We start from the raw sequence: 7,854 nt of genomic DNA on the forward strand, positions 1-7,854 counted from the left end.
GGATATGTCCAATCCAATCCATTTATTTATATAGCACATTTTAAAAACAACAAAGTTACCAAAGTGCTGCACAACAAATACAAACAGTAGAAATAATTAATAGTACAATTTAAAATACAGAAAATTAAAAGACAAACAGAGACCAACACAAACTCTCATGCTGTATTAAAAGCCAGTAAAAATTTGTTTTAAGACGTGATTTAAAATATCCAGGGTGGGGGGCCATTTTGACTTGGGTGGGTAGCTCATTCCACAGTTTAGGAGCTACCACTGAAAAAGCTTGGTCACCCCTCGTCTTTTGTTGGCTTTTTGGCATGACGAGACGTATCTGATCAGCAGACCTCAGTGCTCTGGAGGGGGCGAAGATGTGTTTGAGGTCAGAGATGTACTGAGGTGCCAGACCATTTAGTGAATTAAAAACAAACATTAAAATCTTAAAATTAATTCTAAAATGGACGGGGAGCCATCGTCAAAATATACAGGCCATAAAAATGAAGGCCTTTTCTAGTTTTCAGGAATATAGAAATAAGGCAGAGCAAAGCAGAACCGCTTTTTGTGTTTGTGAACATGTTTTTACCTGCTGTAAAAATTGAGATCCGATGAGCCTTGAGTGGATACTTCAGGAACTGCAGCTTTTTGCATTTATGCATTGGCTTAATTTATTTAACCCCAAAAGTTGTCACTTGGACTGTGCATTAGCTGCTGTGACAAAACTATTCTGTGTCCTGTCTTATGTCACCATTTGTAAAAGGATTATTATTATTATTATTATTATTATTATTATTATTATTATTATTATTATTATTATTATTATTATACTTTAGGATATTTAAAAGAAATCCTAAGGAGCTTCTAATTGTTGCACTTTTTGAAAGTGTGTTCCCAGTTCTGTCATGCATTCATCCATTTCTTTCTTAATGGTTGTTTTATTCTTCACTTGTACTGGAATTTTAAAGCAGTCATGCTGCAGAAACGGAGAAGAAGTAGGGCACCAGGTTTTTGCTTTACAATCCTTTGAAGGACAGATTTATTTAGTCATTCTCTGCACATTATTCACACCCTTTAAACAAAAACTCCTCATGCACTCATGACACATCATGTTTTTTGGAAAACAAGTTATGAGCCTAGCTTTTATAGACGTTAAACTTTGAGTGAGTGTGTGTGTGTGTGTGTGTGTGTGTGTGTGTGTGTGTGTGTGTGTGTGTGTGTGTGTGTGTGTGTGTGTGTGTGTGTGTGTGTGAGTGTGTGTGTGTGTGTGTGTGTGTGTGTGTGTGTGTGTGTGTGTGTGTGTGCGCATTGAGCAAATAAGGCTTGTGTGTATGTGGAGTGAACATTGCTAAGTGGTCACGGCATTTCAGCGAGGAGTTGGCAGCGCCTTTACTGTCCAAATTAAAACAGCAGAAATCACCACAACAATTGAGAACAGATTTTCACCCAAGGTGCCTTAATGGCGATGTTAACCCTTAAAACACATAAACTCACACAGAGAAAAAATGCAAGCAACACACACGCATATTCACAAACACACTAAAAAAAATTGCTAATGATCTAGCATCAAGCGTGGGGGCTATCTCATCAATGAACAGGTCATAACTCATAGCAAAGCCACTCTGAGGTTTCCTCAGTGTGTGTATGTTTGTGTATACGTCTAAATGTGTATGTGGTCTGTAGGCATCAGAAAACACATACACACACACCCGCTGTTCCAGTCTGTTTCCTCCCCATAAAAAGCAACACTTAGCACTTCATTCTCAAACAGTTCTGACAACATTACACAGGTTAGTTTAAGAGAAGAGAGGATAAAAACAAAGCCAGAGAGAGAGAGAGAGAGAGAGAGAGAACGAGGGAGGGGAAAGAAAAAACGGAAGCCTGGTCACTCAGCTGGGAATATTCACAGAATTGTTTTTAACGAGTTAAATAAATTCTCCCACAAATGAGGTGAGGGAAAGAGAGAGGGGAAGAAAGAGGTAGAGAGAGAGAGAAAGAGAGAGAGAGAGGGAGGTGAATTTGAAGTGAGTGTTTGGCTCAGTGTTGGGGAATATTTTACAAGCTGCATTAATGGCTGTTCTTAAAACACTGCTATTAAGAAACGGTCATAATGTTGTATATCATGGGCGATTATGTTCACACACACGGGCTTACACAGCTAAACACTCTCTCATTACTCTCTCACACCGACACGCACAAGCCAAAGCAGTTAAATGTGTGCTGGTCCAACACCTTTTTATGTAAATAGCAGCTTCCTCCTGCCCAAACAAACTGCAACTTTCCTTCTTCTCCATCACACACAAACACACACACACACACACACTAACACATACAAAATGTGTCGATTTACACCAATTGTGACTCTACTTTTAGAGTACAAAACATAATGTTACCATGCAGCAACTCAAGTTGCAACAGCCCAGTTGTGGCAGAGTTTGGACCTGTGGCTGTGTTCACCAAATGTGAGCTAGTTGTGGTCCACAAATTGCAGAGAGAAACAGCTAGTTTTTTGGACTCAAGGCCAGCAATTTGGAGTGAAAATTAATCTCCACTTTGCAGCACTTAAACAACCTTTGGACACTGTTAGCACCCAGAACTACTATTTAACCCGCTCTCTTCATCTTTCAGGACGATTTTAACAAGACAATTTTGCAGCTAGAGAATTCTTCGTAACATTTATATATTTTTTACTGATAATTTAGAATAATTTCTGGTTTGGTTCATATGTTGAATCTAAAATGTAGCCCAGCCACCTGACACTAGTAAGGGCTGTAACTGCATTTAATGGCTACTGCCATACTGCTATAATGCTACTACTTCGCTGAGTTAATGCATTGAACAAATGCACGAGCCAGAACTTTCTTCAGTTAAACTAAGAAAAAACTGAAATGATTGTTTTTGGAGCCAAGGAAGAAAGGTTAAAGGTTACTGCTCAGCTCCAATCTGCAAAGATGAAATGTTCAAACCAAGCCAGAAACCTTGGTGTAGTTTTAGACTCAGACCTTAATTTCAGCTGCCACATTAAGACAATTACAAAGTCAGCCTACTATCACCTTAAAAATATGTCAAGGATTAAAGGACTTGTGTCTCAGCAGGATGCAGAAAAACTCGTCCATGCATTTATCTTTAGCAGACTACTGTAACGGGGTCTTTACAGGACTCCCTAAAAAGTCCATCAGACGACTGCAGCTCATACAGAATGCTGCTGCTCGAGTCCTAACAAGGACCAAAAAAGTAGATCACATCACTCCAGTTCTTAGATGTCTACACAGGCTTCCTGTCTGTCAGAGAATAGACTTTAAAATCCTGCTGATGGTTTATAAAGTAATGGGTATTGTAATCAAAGATTAAGACTTTTTTATTTCCCCCTGCCTTCCTATCTTAGCTTATCTTAACTCACTTAAATGCGAATTTAAATTTTATTTTTAACATATTTCTAATTTTCCTTTTCTTTTCTGTTTTATTTTATTTGTGATTTTAATTGTGCTCTTTTATGCTTGTATTAATGTTTCCAATGCTTTTAATGTTTTAATGTAAAGCACATTGAGTTGCCCTCGTGTTTGAAATGCACTATACAAATAAAGCTGCCTTGCCTTGCCTTGCCTTACACGGATGTAAACAAACAGAGATGACAGATAGCATCTCAGAGAGCAGCATGGTTCGGTAGTATTTTGATGTAGAAAATGGAGATAAAGTTGTATCTATGCTATATCTGGTTAATTTAGTAAATAAAAACAGGACCGGAACAATGTGTAACCGGCACAGGCATGTGGAAGTTAACCTGGAAGGAGGAGCAAAGTCAGGTTGTGCTAGCTCTGCTAACATTTTCAACATTTGGCAAACCAGTTTGACATGGTTTAGCTGCAGACACTGTGATCCCATGCCAGGTACCTATCATTATTTCCAAATTCTAAAGACAACCCTGAGACAGAAACTAACAGTTTTGCCACAGTGTCAACATGCAGAAGTGAAATATGACTCATTTCTGTGGATTTACTTCATTTAACATGTGCAATCAGATTGTCCTTAACGTCCCTTTTGCTTTTGAGAATTAATTAGTTGTTTTAGGATTGTGACCTGTAAGAATCAACCATTTAAGTCTTCCAGGAAATCAGTGTTTTTAATATTGCATTGTCTTGTTGTACAGTTATGCATTCACTGCCAATCTACAGCATGTGTTAAATAAAGATCTTGAATCTTTTCACACCTGACAAACCTTTAAAAGTATCAATCTAGTAAATATGATTGTCTCCCAGTTCAGACAAAAAAATTGATGCTGTGTGTGGTTTTTCACAGCACAGAGCTTGATTCATGCGACAATTAGCTTAGCATTGCAAATAATAATAATAATAAACTTTATTAATATAACCGTTTTCTTAACAAGGTTACAAAGTGCTTCACAACAAAAAAGCAGAGAATTACAAAGCATAAAAAACGGTGCAAACGGGGAAGAAAAAAGACAGAAGCAAAACAAGACATCTGAATGCAGAGCAAATTATGAATTAGGGTTGGAGAAATGCCTTCTGACATAAAAATGTTTTTAGTTAGGATTTAAAAGCAGTTAAGGTTGTGGACTGTCTAGTCGTCAGTGGCTGAGAGTTCAACAAACTTGGAGCTCTGATTGAAAAGGCCCGGTCACTTTTTGTTTTAAGGTGGGATCTTGGTACAGCCAGCAGAGAAGCATCCTCCGACCCGAGGGGCCGCCCAGGCACATAGGGGGTTGAAAGGTCTCTTAAATAGTTTGGGGCCTGTCCATTTAAAGTTTTAAAAGTAATCAATAAAATCATAAAATCAACACGATAAAAACTGGCAGCCAATGTAGGCTGGCAAGGACAGGAGTGATGTGTTGATATTTTGATGAATAATGAAAAGGGGTGGAAGAAGCTAACCTGGCTCTAACTAAACTTTTAAAAGAAATATCTTCCTTCACAGTCTACCAAAACTCATTTGTTATGATGTATCTTAAATAACAGTCTATCTGTCTGCCTACAGACTCAGCCAAGCCACCTGATAACAAGGAAGTCACCGCTCACAGCTTCTATTGGTGTGGATAATACCCCTAAAAACACAAATGTTACTCTGAGCATTTCTGTGTGCATGGATTAAACAGCTTAGATACAAGCTGGGGAGCATTAGAGGTGGATTTGTATTTCAATTTGGACCATACCAGGATCTGCACATGCAGTTGCGTATTATCTTCATGCTAGGAAGGGCTAATTCCTTTCTGACTCCAGCTCTGTACATAACTCTCAGTAATGAGAGTAGTAAAGATCTATTATTTAAACTCAAAGCTAATAAAATACACTTCCTCAAATATTAAACTGTCTTTTGAATAAGCATCCAATTATCTGCTGATAAAAAACAGTCATCAAGATTTTATTTGCTACCATCCATGTTGCCAATAATCAAAGATGATCTTTAAACCACACGTGTTCTTCATTAATCCCAGGTTTTAATGAAAAGCTCTTAAATCTCTGGAATCAGCGCCTGTCAGTTTAGTGGCAGCATGAAAACAAAAGAACAAATATTAATGTGTGTATGTTTTCCTTCTCCTTGGAGATAAATTGTTTCATGATGCTAAGACTTGAGTTTTTGTTTTCACTCTGTCTAATCTTACTTAAAGTGTTCATGTGGCATAGAGAGCTTAAATGCTGAGTATACTGTACTCACAGTGTAGTTGCCCTAGCAGATCTCCAACACTCCTGCTCCATTTCCTCCTGCAGTCTCTTTATTTAACTAGCAGAAGGATCAGTGGAAAAGGATCTGATTGTATGTCTAAGTTATAGTCCATGAATCATGCGTCTATGAGAACAGAAGGCTTGGAAATATTAAGACATCAGACAGTATGGAGCTGAATATTTTCTTTGTTATTCTAGGCGCCAGGGCCTGCTCCTTGAGGAAGTGGCGGGCATTGTGGTCAGTAGCTGAGTACAGTATGGAATAGACTCTGTGTGTTTGTGTGTGTGAGTGTATGTGTGTGTCCTGAGTGGTGATCGGAGGTGTGGCCTTAAGTCTGTCAGGCTTCTCTCTCTCTGTCGTCTCGCTCCTCCTCTCCTTCTTTCACTTTCTGCAGTGCTGCAGTCTGAAAACGTCCAATTAAAGTAATAAACCACACATCCCATCCAGCCCCATAAACACACACACACACACACACACACACACACACACACACACACACACACACACACACACACACACACACACTCTTCCCCCTGCAAACAAAAACATACAACTCACACACACATTTGCACACACAGGTGAGCACACAAGCACAAAAAACACACACACTCAGAGTTCCTGCCCCCTGTCTTCCCACCCCCCCTGGTTAAATATCCTGGTTATTAAAGAGAAATGTGCTGCACATTTCTGAGGCTCTGTGTGCGACACATCTGGCCTAGGCCTTCAGGAAACGACTGGTTCACTTCACTCTTGTCATCACCTTCCAACACGTTTCTTTCACATTTCAATTTGGGAGCGGCGCAGCGGGCAGCTCCAGCACACACTCACACATCTGCAAGCACACACACAAGCATGCACAACCGCACACCTACACACAGCTACACACACGGTCCACATTAGCGACAGTGGGAGTGAACTTTTTGGTGTAACAGCGCTCTGTTTTCAGCCTCTCAGCTCCAAGGGGTGGGCTCGTTTTCAGCCCCTTCTTTCTCTATTTTCCTCAAACCGCTTTCTCTATTTCACCCTCCCTCTGTTTCACTCTCTCTCCCCTCTGTCTTCTCTTTCTCTCGTCAGGGTTTTGTTGACAGTAGAAAACCTCTAAACCAACCGTGACACAAACTCCCATTTCAGGCTTGGTCAGGATTGTGTGGGATTAGCAGAGTGTGATGGACTGAAGCTCTGGGAAAGACTTTTTTTTGTGGATATATATTGCTCTCTCTCTGTGTGTGTGTGTGTGTGTGTGTCTACACTCTGCAAATAGTGACCTGTTAAACACCCATGGAGCTTAAAAACTGTGTTTGAAACAAATTGACCCATTTAGTGCTAAAAAATGCATTTTAATAACCCAAACATATTTAGAACTTTCATAAAGGATATATTTGTGATAGTTTGGTGAATATCTTGACAGTGATAATGAAACAAGGGATGAAGGTTATCATATAACTAGGGCTGATTGGTTATTGACCTGAGAGAGGGAGTATTTTGTCATCATTCATTGTTCTATTAATGCAATTAGGGATGCACGATATTATTGGCACATTATCGGTATCGACCGATATTGGCTTTAAAATGAACTATCAGATATCGGCCATCACGCCAGTATCAGCCGATATGATTAGCCGATAAAATAATGGGCTGCTGCACACATGTTGGGCTCATGTTTTAAGTTTAATTTGAATTTAAGCTGCAGTCTGTAAGGTACATGTAGCTGACTAATTTAGACACATTTACTGTCAAAGAGTAAACCATTTTATTTAATTTGGGTTTAATTCCTGTACAGTTGCACTTTTCACATGTTCCCTGTGAACAGAGGTTAGGTTTACTTACTATGTCAAATGGGGAATTGTCCAAATTTGCCCTGGTTGTGGGTTTTGTTATGATTGTCTCAGAGAGAGCATCATCCAAGTTTTAAGTAGGATGTATCTTTTTGTATGAATTTTGTTTGAAAGCAATTGTTGTAAATAGATATGTAGATTTGAGTATTAAGTATTTTTCTTATTTTGCACAAGAAATGAATATTACATAACAAATGTGATAAGAGTATCACCATAATACTGTACGCTAATTCCAATACAGAAGAAAATAGATGATCTCTGCAATTAAGTGTGCGGAAAAAAAATATTGGTCGGCTAAATTAGTTGTAAGATATCGGCTTATCGGATATCGGCAAAAAATCCAATATTGTGC

This window comes from Notolabrus celidotus, chromosome 13 (assembly GCF_009762535.1).
Source record: "Notolabrus celidotus isolate fNotCel1 chromosome 13, fNotCel1.pri, whole genome shotgun sequence".
NCBI lineage: Eukaryota > Metazoa > Chordata > Actinopteri > Labriformes > Labridae > Notolabrus > Notolabrus celidotus.